The sequence below is a fragment of the Sycon ciliatum genome, chromosome 1 (genome assembly GCF_964019385.1).
Source record: "Sycon ciliatum chromosome 1, ocSycCili1.1, whole genome shotgun sequence".
Lineage (NCBI taxonomy): Eukaryota > Metazoa > Porifera > Calcarea > Leucosolenida > Sycettidae > Sycon > Sycon ciliatum.
Window position 1 is genome coordinate 81,530,138 of NC_088643.1, and position 12,029 is coordinate 81,542,166.

A 12,029-nucleotide genomic window follows, 5' to 3' on the forward strand; every position below is an offset into this window, starting at 1 on the left:
TCTCGAGAAAACAGCCAATTATAATGCTTTTATATGCTTCAGCAAAAGACCAAAAGAACAGATATTCGTCATGAGAAAAGGACTCAGACCATTGTCATAATGTGAACCGGGAGCCGGAGCTTTGTGGAAGTACAAGACAATAATATGCAAGAGGAATACCAAAATTAATATTATTCCAAATCGACAAGAAGCGCTATGTATGCCAGTCAGAAAGTGCGATAACAGGGCACAAAACAGACAAGCTACTGAGACCTAGCTGACTACACATGTCCAGTGCGCAAACCAACAGCCTTCCAGCTTTGAAGGTTCAAGGACTTAGGTTATGGTAGGACCAATGAGGGCCTCGAGTAGGGTCCAGCGGATAACGCCGGCATTATATTCGGCATTATGAGACTATCCGAGCATTAGAAAGGAACAAGACGAGCATTATAATGAGGTTTGAGCGGCATAACGAGTTTCATACTATCATAGTGGATAATGTCGGGAAACCTCAAGTTTTTGGCAACAATCGACTAAAGCCATGAGGTTCAACGCCATGTATTGTACCGGCACATGGATTTTTGATTTTGTAGACACGTAAGTTGGTGACACCTTTTACTAGGCTTTAGCACTTTAATATAATGCTACATTTACCTGACTACATACATGTACATGTAATGCTACATTTACCTGACTACATACATGTACATGTAATGCTAAATAAAGTCTTTATGTAGCAGCGTAGTCAGGTAAATGTACAGGTGATGTAGCATACCCAACGATTACGTTGCAACTGAGGCTGTTACACAAAATCCGTAGCGATGATTTAGGAGTTCCTTTTAGAAATCATGGAGAGCCATGGAGGAGACTAGACGTACATTGTACGCGAGGTGAATATCAAACAGACGAAGAGGAGGTTTCCTGTTATGCCATATGCTCTGGCCATAGCATCTCTAGCGATACTGAAGTAATCATTGATCCATTAATAAATTTGGACCTGGATGAAGGAGCGGCTATAAAAAGAAAGAGCTTGTTCCAAACAACTGCCTCCCGCTGACAGCCCTCCTCCCGCCACCGTCGGCGCCTGCACCTACTCCTAGAACCCGCCGAAAACTAGCTTCTCGTCACCCTTTCCAGTTGCAATGGCCACTTGCTCGGACAGCACCGAATTACCTACTGAGGTCATTCCCCTACACCCTCATTGCGGCATGGAACGACATTCCTGAGCAAGTCATCCCGGAACCTCATGCATCGAAGGGAATGTAGGCCTTCAAGTCTCGCATTTGTCAGCACCTGATGCGCCAGGATTGGTTATGGGCAACAGCATTCCATGGCTAAATTTGACGATGTTCTATTCTCCAGTCCCACCACGATCACCTTGCTCCCTAGAGCTCTCGAAACACCTCAGTGCAGAATGTTTTGCGTTTTTTTATTTATTTTTTTACTAGAGCCACGTAAACCCGTCATGTGTGAGCCATGAATAAGGGGAGTGGTGGCGTGGTCTGGGATGCTCTGCCGACCTTGGGTCTCGGCTTCATCACAACCAGGCGCGCCAATAGCAGAGAGAGAAAGAGAGAGAGAGAGAGAGAGAGAGAGAGAGAGAGAGAGAGAGAGAGAGAGAGAGAGAGAGAGAGAGAGAGAGAGACATAGACAGAGAGAGAGAGAGAGAGAGAGAGAGAGAGAGAGACAGAGAGAGATAGAGAGAGAGATAGAGATAGAGATAGATAGATAGAGAGATAGAGAGAGAGAGAGAGAGAGAGAGAGAGAGAGAGAGAGAGAGAGAGAGAGAGAGAGAGAGAGACAGAGAGACAGAGAGAGAGAGAGACAGAGAGAGAGAAAGAGAGAGAGAGAGAGAGAGAAAGAGAGAGCGTTAATGTTTCTTTCTTCTCTTCTTTCCTTTTTGCTGCTTTTCGTGGCCCCTTTCTCGCTGATCCAGTGCCTGCACACTACTCTGCCTGGCAGCAGCTCCGATCTAACTTCTCCGTATTGCCCCCCCCCCCCCACTGAAAGCAACGCAGCTGTTGGTTCATTGCCATAGTTTTCTGAACTAATCTGGCACTCACTCACCCTCCCTCACTCACCCGCCCCCCCCCCCCCCACTCTCTCTTCCTCTCTCTCTCTCTCTCTCTCTCTCTCTCTCTCTCTCTCTCTCTCTCTCTCTCTCTCTCTCTCTCTCTCTCTCTCTCTCTCTCTCTCTCTCTCTCTCTCTCTCTCTCTCTCTCTCTCTCTCTCTCTCTCTCTCTCTCTCTCTCTCTCTCCATCATTGTCTGGCTCTCAGGTTCTCACTCTTCACACATAGTCTTTCTTCTCTCCCTTTCCCCCATGGTGCGTGGTGTGCGCCTTGATCCTGAGACCATTGATCGGGGGAGCGCACTTCACCTAACCGGCACAGCTCAATATCACCTACACGCCCTTTGTAGTCCCCTATGTTCTCTTGATGTTGTTGTTGTTGTTGTTGTTGTTGTTGTTGTTGTTGTTGTTCTCTTCCATTCTATGTAGGCATGTGCACTTTCATAAAAAAAAATCGTCTCCCAGGAACTGGCCTCACGTGAGCTGTTTCAGATGAAGACATTTTTCACAGAGTAGAAGCAGTGACAGCTTGTCTGCAGGCAGGAATACCACTTCCCTTGATATTCTTCCAGCATCCAAATGGTCACCAGCAATAATGGTTTCACCTCTCACTACATGGATAAGCAAGGGAAAAGATTTGATACACCCACTATTCAGCCACAGCCCTGCATCAAAGTTGCAATGGAGAGCAGCCAATGGAGACTCGATCATGTCTTATAGTGCTAAGAAGTGGTGGAGCTCGTGAGAGATATTGTAGCCGCTTCACTCCTCATCAATCCCTACTTCTCTTTGTACATACATCTACATCTACTGTTCTTTCAATCAAATGAACCCCTCGATAGGCACATTGCCTTTGGGTCATTTCATAATAATAATAATAATTGTAGCAGTTGCTCTTGTAGCAGTTGAGCACTCTTGCGTGGGGTAGTGCCTTTGCTGTTTGCGTTATGCAGAGCTCACTGACTTGTCAGTTTGAGCACTCTGGCAAGGTACGTTCGGGCCTGATTGGAAATTTTTATTTTCATTGCTATCAGGTTCGGCCTCATTTTCTCTGTGCTGCGCTGATGAGTTCAAAAAGAACGAAACAGCATGCTGTCCGCAGATAGAGTAATAATAATAATAATAATGATACGGATCGACTAAATGCATCCTTTCCTGGAAGTTTGACAATGCGCAGCCTTTCTTCCATTTTTTGTTCCAAACCCAGCGCATTACAGCCCTTGTTGAAGCATTATAATCAGCATTGCAAGGTAGTATTTGGAGTATTATGATTAGCATTATATACGAACATTTTCGGAGCATTATCCGCTGGACCCTAGCCTTGAGGGAAGGTGAGCGCAGCGAAAATGTGCCCAAGCTAAGTCCCACGACGACAAAAAAAGACCAAAAAGTAGGGATTTACTGGCCTGACAAAGCCACTCATAGCTGTGTGCATGTGGTGTAGACCAGGCTGATTAATGGCGGTCAATTCTTCAGCCTTGCAAGCTGTTGAATGGTGCAATCCCAGCGCAAGTAAGTTGCTATGGCTTCTGGTGTAGCATCCCTATCATCGCCTCCGGCAATGGGCGTCAAAATTAATGGTCAAATGGTGTGTTTAGGTGAGATAGTGCAGGAGTATGGAGTGTGTTTTGAGCGAGAGGCGGTGTGTGTGTGTGTGTGTGTGTGTGTGTTGTTGTTGTTGTTGTTGTTGTAGAAGTTTATTTAACGTCGCACCACAAACAGGCGATTTCGCCTCCTTTGATACATGTGGAAGACAGAAGAAATGAGAGAGAGGGGGGGGGGGGGGGGACAGAAGTATGGAGAGAGGAAGGGTAGAAATAAATAAGCAATCAACCTCAGGGCTACACCAAAGCAAAAATGGAATGGGAACATACTATATACAAAATAGCTTCATACATATATTGCAAAACACGTGTACTATTCTTCAGTCCGCTATACCACAGAAACACACTAGCCGAAAAGCATTTAAACGGAGCCATGATGCGCTTTTAGCAGGGCACAGAACGTGTGTGTGTGTGTGTGTGTGTGTGTGTGTGTGTGTGTGTGTGTGTGTGTGTGTGTGTGTGTGTGTGTGTGTGTGTGTGTGTGTGTGTGTGTGTGTGTGTGTGTGTGTGTGTGTGTGTGTGTGTGTGTGTGTGTGTGTGTGTGTGTGTGTGTGTGTGTGTGTGTGTGTGTGTGTGTGTGTGTGGTCCAATGGTGTGTGTATTGTATTGTATTGTATTGTATTGTATTTATTTAAAAGGATTCTCCAAAAGCAAATGGATGCTTATCACGGAAGTCTCCCACATAAATATCGCAAGAAAAATGGGGAAATGGGGGAGAGGAGAGTGGAAGATGAAGCATGGGAAGAAGGGAAACAAGTACCTAAATATCGAGGTATAAAAGCAGGAAAGAAATCGACGAGGGAAGAAATCACCTCTGCAGATAATAGCGGGACATTTAGATGAAAAAAACCCCAGCAAGGATTAATTTCAAGGAAAAAAATTTCTCAAACGGAAAAGTTCGGAATTCCAGTCAGAGAATATCTATGCTGAGAGTAATGAGCCTTTACAGCAATGCGAAAACTGACAGAGGACTGAACGCAGCGGATGTGTTCTGGAAGTTTGTTCCATTCCACAGATAAACTGAAGAGAGGGGATTTAAGGAAATGGGCGCCAGAACGAGGTAAAACTATAGAGGACGGGTGACGACAACTAAGGGATACATTGAATTTGAAACGAATTAGCAAAGACGGAAACTGGTAAAAGACATGATGAAAATACAGCAAGGACAGAATCTGACGACGCCACTTCAGGGATGACCAGTCACAAGTACGATTAAGAATCTGCTTCGGGGTTTCCCACTCAGGAGGGTGCCGGGTCTTACAAAGCAGATATGAACGAGCAGCAACGGCTTGCAGTCGGTCTAACGTAAGCGAATCTGAATGGGATACGGCGAATGACCAGACAGGGACTGTGTGTGTGTATGTCACTTTGTGTGTGTGTGTGTGTGTGTGTGTGTGTGTGTGTTTGTGTGTGTATTAGTGTGAGGGTGTTTTGAGTTTGCGTGTTCATGTTTCACCATAATTATGCACCCAGCACATTGAGGCGTTCATTCTAATCAACACCTCAATGTGCTGGGTGCCTATGGTGAAACATGAACACGTCTGCACTGGATTATTCTATCGGCTCTGTTTGCCTTCATAATTATACCTGTGCTTCTTCTAATCTCCATTATGTTGTCTGATGATTGGTTTTGCCATGAAACTCTGAGTAACAACGAAACAGTCATATTTTACTTCCTTTTGTGTACCTCTTGCCTACCGGTACAACGCACATTTGAGCACTATTGCAGACGAATCGTTTTAGTAATACTAATACTGATAGACAGGTAGGTGTCTACGGTGCTCAGGCTGGATAGTGCTCTATCGTCCACATAGTCATTTAGAGAGGCGATCCTGTCAGCTTTTCTATTATTGTGGTCACAATGCAAGAGCAAACGACAACGCTATTGACACGTTGTCTACGTAAGCTTCTACGTAAGGTGTTCGGTACCTGGACCAGGGAGTACTTAGTCTTTATATATATTATAGTTTTAATACTCTATGTTCAATTTATGTTTAGCGGACAGAGATGCTGACAGGGTTGTGAATAGCTACTGGCTCTGGTCTGTTTAGCACAACTGTTCATGAGCGATACGACTCTACTGCCTACCTGGGCCCTCACGAGGTGTTTGTTTGCCATTCTGGAAATGGAGCGTCTCTGTAAGTTAGTTTGTAAGATAGTTTGGCCTGGAGAGCAATAATATATAAGTGGTGCTCTTCAGGCACAATCTTCCTGGCAGCCTACTCAAGCACAACTGATGAGGGGTGAATTCCCCGACACTGTGTATTGAGCAGGGAATGGTGCTTTCTTGCAGGTTTGCGGAGTGGAAGGTGCGACGTGCTCCTCGGCTCATGTGCATGATCCGGATGGCAGTCGTGAGTCAAGTGTCGAGTTCGTCAGGAAGCATGTGTTCCTTCCGCGTAGGAGCAACCAACTAACTAATTACTTACTTCCGATCACCAAAAATCATGTTTCTGCTTGTACGATGTACATGTGCTACAGTAAAAATCAACCCAAGTTTTTACTGTCATGCCATGTGGAATGTCTCAGTGCTCCTTGTCACCATTATGCTCACTAACCGTGCAAGTCTGTTCAGTTAGTGGACTGTAATGCATAAGATGTGCCCCCCTCCCCTCCCTTGATGTTTTCCTTTTCCCTCTAAAGCTCAGTAAAAGCACTTGTCCTTCTGTGTTATTCACATGCAGCTTCCTGCCAGTTCAAGTTCCATTGTGTTACTTGAATGGAAGGGATGCGCAGAAGGGAGTGTGTGCTGCAGTAGGTCAACCAGAAGTGCAATGTACATGTCATGTAGAACTGGATACACTCCCTGGATCGCTTCACTTCAGGAAGACTCTCCCTTCCATCCTTGTCCAGGCCTGTATCTATCACTCACATGCATTTCTCATTGTTCATGGTACTGAGATTTCAAAGATATTTACGCACGGTCTGTATCATACCCAGATATGAGAAAAGGTTATTGAATATAGCTTTTGTGTGTGTCAATTGATTTTGTAATTCTTTCGTACAAAGTCAAGACAGCCAATTTTACTATCAAGTTCCTTAAGTAAATCTGGTGTCCAGTCCACTAGTCCACGTGTTACAGATGTCACGGGGCGTACAATTCGAGCACAGTCCGTCAAATACTCCTCGGAGCAGCTGAGGTGCAGGTCACTGCACAGCTTTCTTAGCGTTGCAATGGGGTTGGCCACGAGGCTTTCGCAGCGCAAGTCGGCTGTCCGGTAGCGCTCCTTCACCTTGGCAACTTGCTCGGTCATGTGAACGTAATCTTGGATGGCGGCGCGGATGATGGACGCGTTCATCGCGCCCACCTTTGCTCGAAGCACAACCTTGTTGTTAACCACTTTTCGCAGCCTCCCGCGTCTGGCCGCGTACGTTGCAATGATATCCAGCGGATGCCGCATGGCATGGATGAACACGATGGGAAGTTTCAGCTTGGCGGACATCTCGTCAAATATGTTCTCGCGCCTACTGGACTGGTTGTAACAGTGAAAAATGCGCCCGTTGCGACCACCATGCTTGTCGCCAATAATTTGCACCGGCCCATTGAAGTTGCCTTGCCACTGGTTGAGAACTTTGTAGAAATAGTTCCCAATGTTGAACTTCTTCTTCTTTGCTGCCGAGGTGGTATCCCTGGCAGGTTTTGAGCGCAATAAGCTCTGCGCTTGTGCACGCGTTACTCTGAAGATCTCATTGAAAACAAACTCTCGCTGACTGCGCTGTTCCGCAGTCCACTTCTTCCACTGGCCAGGCAAATCATACTCATTCGTCAGTACAACATGCGGGTGAGCATCGAGCAGAGAACCTACAAGTGTGGAGCAACTGCGGGGATATCCAATGAACAGCATTAGTCGCTGGACCGACTGGGCAGTTGGCACAGGTATTAAGGTCTGCTTCTGCTGACCCCCCTTCTCCTTCTCTTTTTCCTCCGGTTTTGGCCGCTCGCTCTCCGGCATGGGTGGAATGGGGTTGCAGACTCCATGTTTGTCAACAACTTCACACTCACTATGCCCTCTCATGGTGTGCATGCTGCCATCCATCATCCCATATGGTCCAGTCGCCATCTGCGGATTAGCTAAGTCGTCACTCAAGTCTTTGCTTGTTGTTCCTGTACATAGAACAGATTTGTGATCTCTGGAACGGTGTTTTGCATCATCTTCACCCTGAGGCCATCTACCAAACTTTTCCCACCAGGCATGGATGTCGACACCTGACAGAGCAGATAAACATTCCTCCTCCATTGTGCTCCCGCGACGTCTTGCGTATGATGGCGACCAGCTCGCTGTCTCTTGCCTGTGGGAGTCCGGTGAATATCCCACGCTGTACTTCAGTGTATACCTTGTGCCGTACCACCATAGCAGCAGACCAGCTATGACCACTTGTCCGGCGTACAGTGGCCACCTGTTAGCTCTGTAGACCATTGCCAGAGCAGCTACGTCCAAGTCAATGATATTTCTTCAGCTAAGACTTTGGACTATTCAAGCAGGCTGATTCGAAACATAAAGCGGCGGAGTTCGGAGATTCTTGGTCGTCTTTTCCGAGATGGCTAGTACGCTGTGTGTGCCGCCGCAAAACTAGCAATAGTCACCGTAGATACAACTGGAGACCTCCACATTCTCAAGAATGTACTGCATAGTACGAGCGGCTACACGCAGACACAATGGAAACTCACATCATCGTGCAAATTTATGGCAAGAAGACGCCGGGTGAGGAACAGAAAGGTGTGTTGCCTGTTGCAGTCAGAGTCAGCCACCTAGCCTAGCCTGTCCCGGGTAGAGATTAACATAAGCATCTTCTAGTAGTCTGTGCGCCACAGGCGCGAAACTAATTCAAGCCCGATTCATTGATCAGTCTACACCCCATGCATGACCAGCCGACAGGTAAGAAAAAGAATGCAAGTAGTAAGACTAGTAGTATATCTACTAAGTACCTCCTAGCTTCGTGCCGGTACTGCCGTCGTCGCAGGGTAAACGACAATCTTGGTCAAGTGCTGAGTTATGTAGTCTGGACTAGACTGTAGATATTTTTTTCTGATCAGTACAGCTACCGGTATATCAGTATTGCACATTTATACCTCACTCCATACTAGTACACCCACGTCACAGTCATAGGCATGCCACCAGACACTCTGAACCCAGAACAGAAACAGGCACCGGTAGTACACCATGGTACACACCCGCACCATACAGAGTGGCAAGAGTACAGCCGCCGCTCGCGTAGACCTTCCCCACGGCCCGAAAACAGCGCTGATACAGTGATAGTAATCATGGTAATCTGGTGTAATCAGAAGCCCTGCGCAGCACCTTCACTTCTCGGTATGTAAAGAAGTCAGCAGTTCGAGCCGGCAGATGATCCTTGCGTTCTGACAGGTGTTATGCCCATCAAGAAACTCGTTATCTATCTCGGAAGTACTACAATCATGTATCAAGGTCGGCTGCAATGCAGAGTCTAACTGGTGTGCTACAAGAGACGTCGAGGTGCTCAACTGCTCCGTCATCAGGTCATGGAGTCGAAGTACCTGCGCACCGCCTACGATGGCATAACTGTGTATGAAGAGCACCAGGACTGAGCGAGTCCTAGACAGAACATTCTGACCCGAGGCTATCCGGCACACTGTACGAAAGTGGCGATTTAGAGACAGCAGCTCCACGACGCCCACTACCACAAACTAATGTCGGTCTTCAGCCCGTTGAGCGCTCATGCTTTCCCGTTTTTCCCGGACCACGCACATTCTATTTTAACAATAACATTGTAACTATCAACTGTCGCTCTGTAACAAACAAGCCCGTCACTTTTATTCAGTGTTCCAGGCTACACATGCTTCCGAAAAGACAGATCTACACATAGGAACCTGAGATCAAACCTACGTGGCTATCCTATGGAGTATGGTGGCGTGGCCAATGTTAGGGGTGTACGGATTATGCTCGAAAAGGTGGCAGATTCTGCTCGAAAAGCAGTGAAATTGGCAAAACCATACAAACCTTATGGCGGGCAATTCCTCGAATTCTGCTCCATTTCTTTATCCACATACCAAACTGCCTCCTCCTGATCCTCCGCCGTCGGCTTTTGCGGCGGTGGAGCTTGCCAGTGACAGACCGCGAGCAACACCAGCAGTGGCACTAATACTACAATTGCCAACTCAAAAAGACCCACCTTGCGTATCAGTAGCTCCCACACCATCACCAACAATGCAATCTACAGCAACCACAACTAATCCACCATCCAAGCCCAGACCAAGACGATCAACAGCCAACTACATGTACAACAGAAGCTACGCACTCAACGGACAAGGGCGCAAGGAGGGCCGTGACAGCAGGGTGACGGCCGAGTCCCGTTCAATCGACCAAGTCAGGCGGGATAACAGAGAGAGAGCGCAGAGGAAGCAGATGATGGGACGGACGGTAAAGGGAGCAATGAGTCGGAGAGCGACGATTGTGGTGATCGTGAGAGTGCCGGTGAGGATGTTAGTGTTGTTGTTGTTTATTTATTTTACATCGCAAGGCAAACGGGCAGTTCTGCCCAATATTATGGAAGCGATGACAACCAGTAAGAAGAGTCAGAAATGAAGAGAAAAATAAATGAAAATAAAAATACGAAAATGGAAGTAGCAATGAGGGGAGGCAGGGTCAAGACGAGCAGAAAAAAATGGATCTCAAATTTACAAGTCGGGTCATCGTAGCATGATTCTATCGAGCCTCATCAGCAGGTTACGAAAGCCATTACATTTAACCGAAGTAAAATACGCGTAGCATGCGTTTGAATTCACGGACAGATACTATGGACTTCATACAGTCGGGCAGGCCATTCCAGAGTCGGCAGCTGGCTAGAAGTGGTCGGCATGCGCCAGAAGCACTGTGGGCCAGGGGGAGGGGAAGGTTGCGTCCCAATTGACCTAGAGTGGTCATGCCTGTCGGCGGGCCTTGTTGTGCGTAGGTTTCGTGGTAGCAAGTCTTCAGTGTTATAGGGTCCAGCGGATAATGCCGGCATTATGTAGTTGGTGGACAAACATCAGCCACACACGCCATCCGAGCAGGTGTGCCTCAAGGAAGCATCCTGGGGCCCACTCTCTTCTTGATCTACATTAATGACGCTGAGGACCACCTTCCCCAATCGATCAGCCTTGCCACGTAGATCTACGCAGACGACACAACGCTCTACAAGTGTATCCGGTATCTCGGCAACCTCGCAGCTGACTGTGATGATCTCCAGACCGCCGTCAATGCCCTTGCTGCCTGGGGTGCGACCTGGCGAGTGACATTCGAGTCCGCCAAGTCTCCACGTCAGCCACCACCGTCGGCCCTGGGACTGCCCTCCGGTCACATTCCAAGGTGAAATGGTTCCTGAAACCCAGTGCCTGAAGCTACTTGGGATAGCCTTCGACAGTCAACTGACATTCTGCCAGCAGATTCGACAGTCAGCCCTGCGCGCCACACAGCGACTGGGCTTCCTGAAGAAGGCCTCAGCAGTGCTTGACCCTGGCTGCCGTCTCACGGTCTACAACAGCTTTGTTCGCCCAGTCTTAGAGCATGGCATGCTAGTCTGGATGGGTGCTTCTCAGACGGTGCTGGCCCAACTCGATGCTGTACAGCGGAGAGCCCTGCATCTCATCGGCGAAGGCGCATATCTGCCAAGTCTCGAACTCCGGCGCAAAGTGGCTGCTCTCTGCTATCTCTACAAAATCCACTACCTGACAGGCCCACAGATGCTAACCCGGATGCTGCCCCCCTCCCAAGCAGTACCAGACCACGACCAACATCCTGCCAACACCAGGCAGCAGGCGCGGGTGGCGGCCGGCCACCGCTACCAGCTGCAGTCTGATATCCCAGCCAATTCTCGCAACAACGTCCGCCGGTCGTTCCCTGAAGGAGTGCTGGACACCTGGAACCAGTTGCCTCGCCAACACCTCCTGGATCAGCCCGACCAGAAGAGGTTGCAGTCCTTCAAGTGCAGCGTCCACCGATTCCTGCGCTCGAGCCACTGGGACTGGGCGACCGACCGGCTGTAGGGACTCGGCGTGGTGGTTTTCTGGACGTTACTGTGAGAGAGTGAGTCTGTGCACAAATATTATGTATGATTACGCGTCTGCGTGAATGTGTACGTGTGTGTGTGTGTGTACGTGTGTGTGTGTGTGTGTGTGTGTGTGTGTGTGTGTGTGGTGTGTGTGTGTGTGTGTGTGTGTGTGTGTGTGTGTGTGTGTGTGTGTGTGGTGTGTGTATGTATGTGTGTGTGTGTGTGCGTGCGTGCGAGCATGTGTGTGTGTGTGTGTGTGTGCGCGCGCACGCGTGTGTGTGTATGTGTGTGTGTGTGGGTGGGTGGGTGCACATGGTTGGTATGTGGTGTTTATGTGAGTGTATGATAATAATCTCTTCAATAATATTA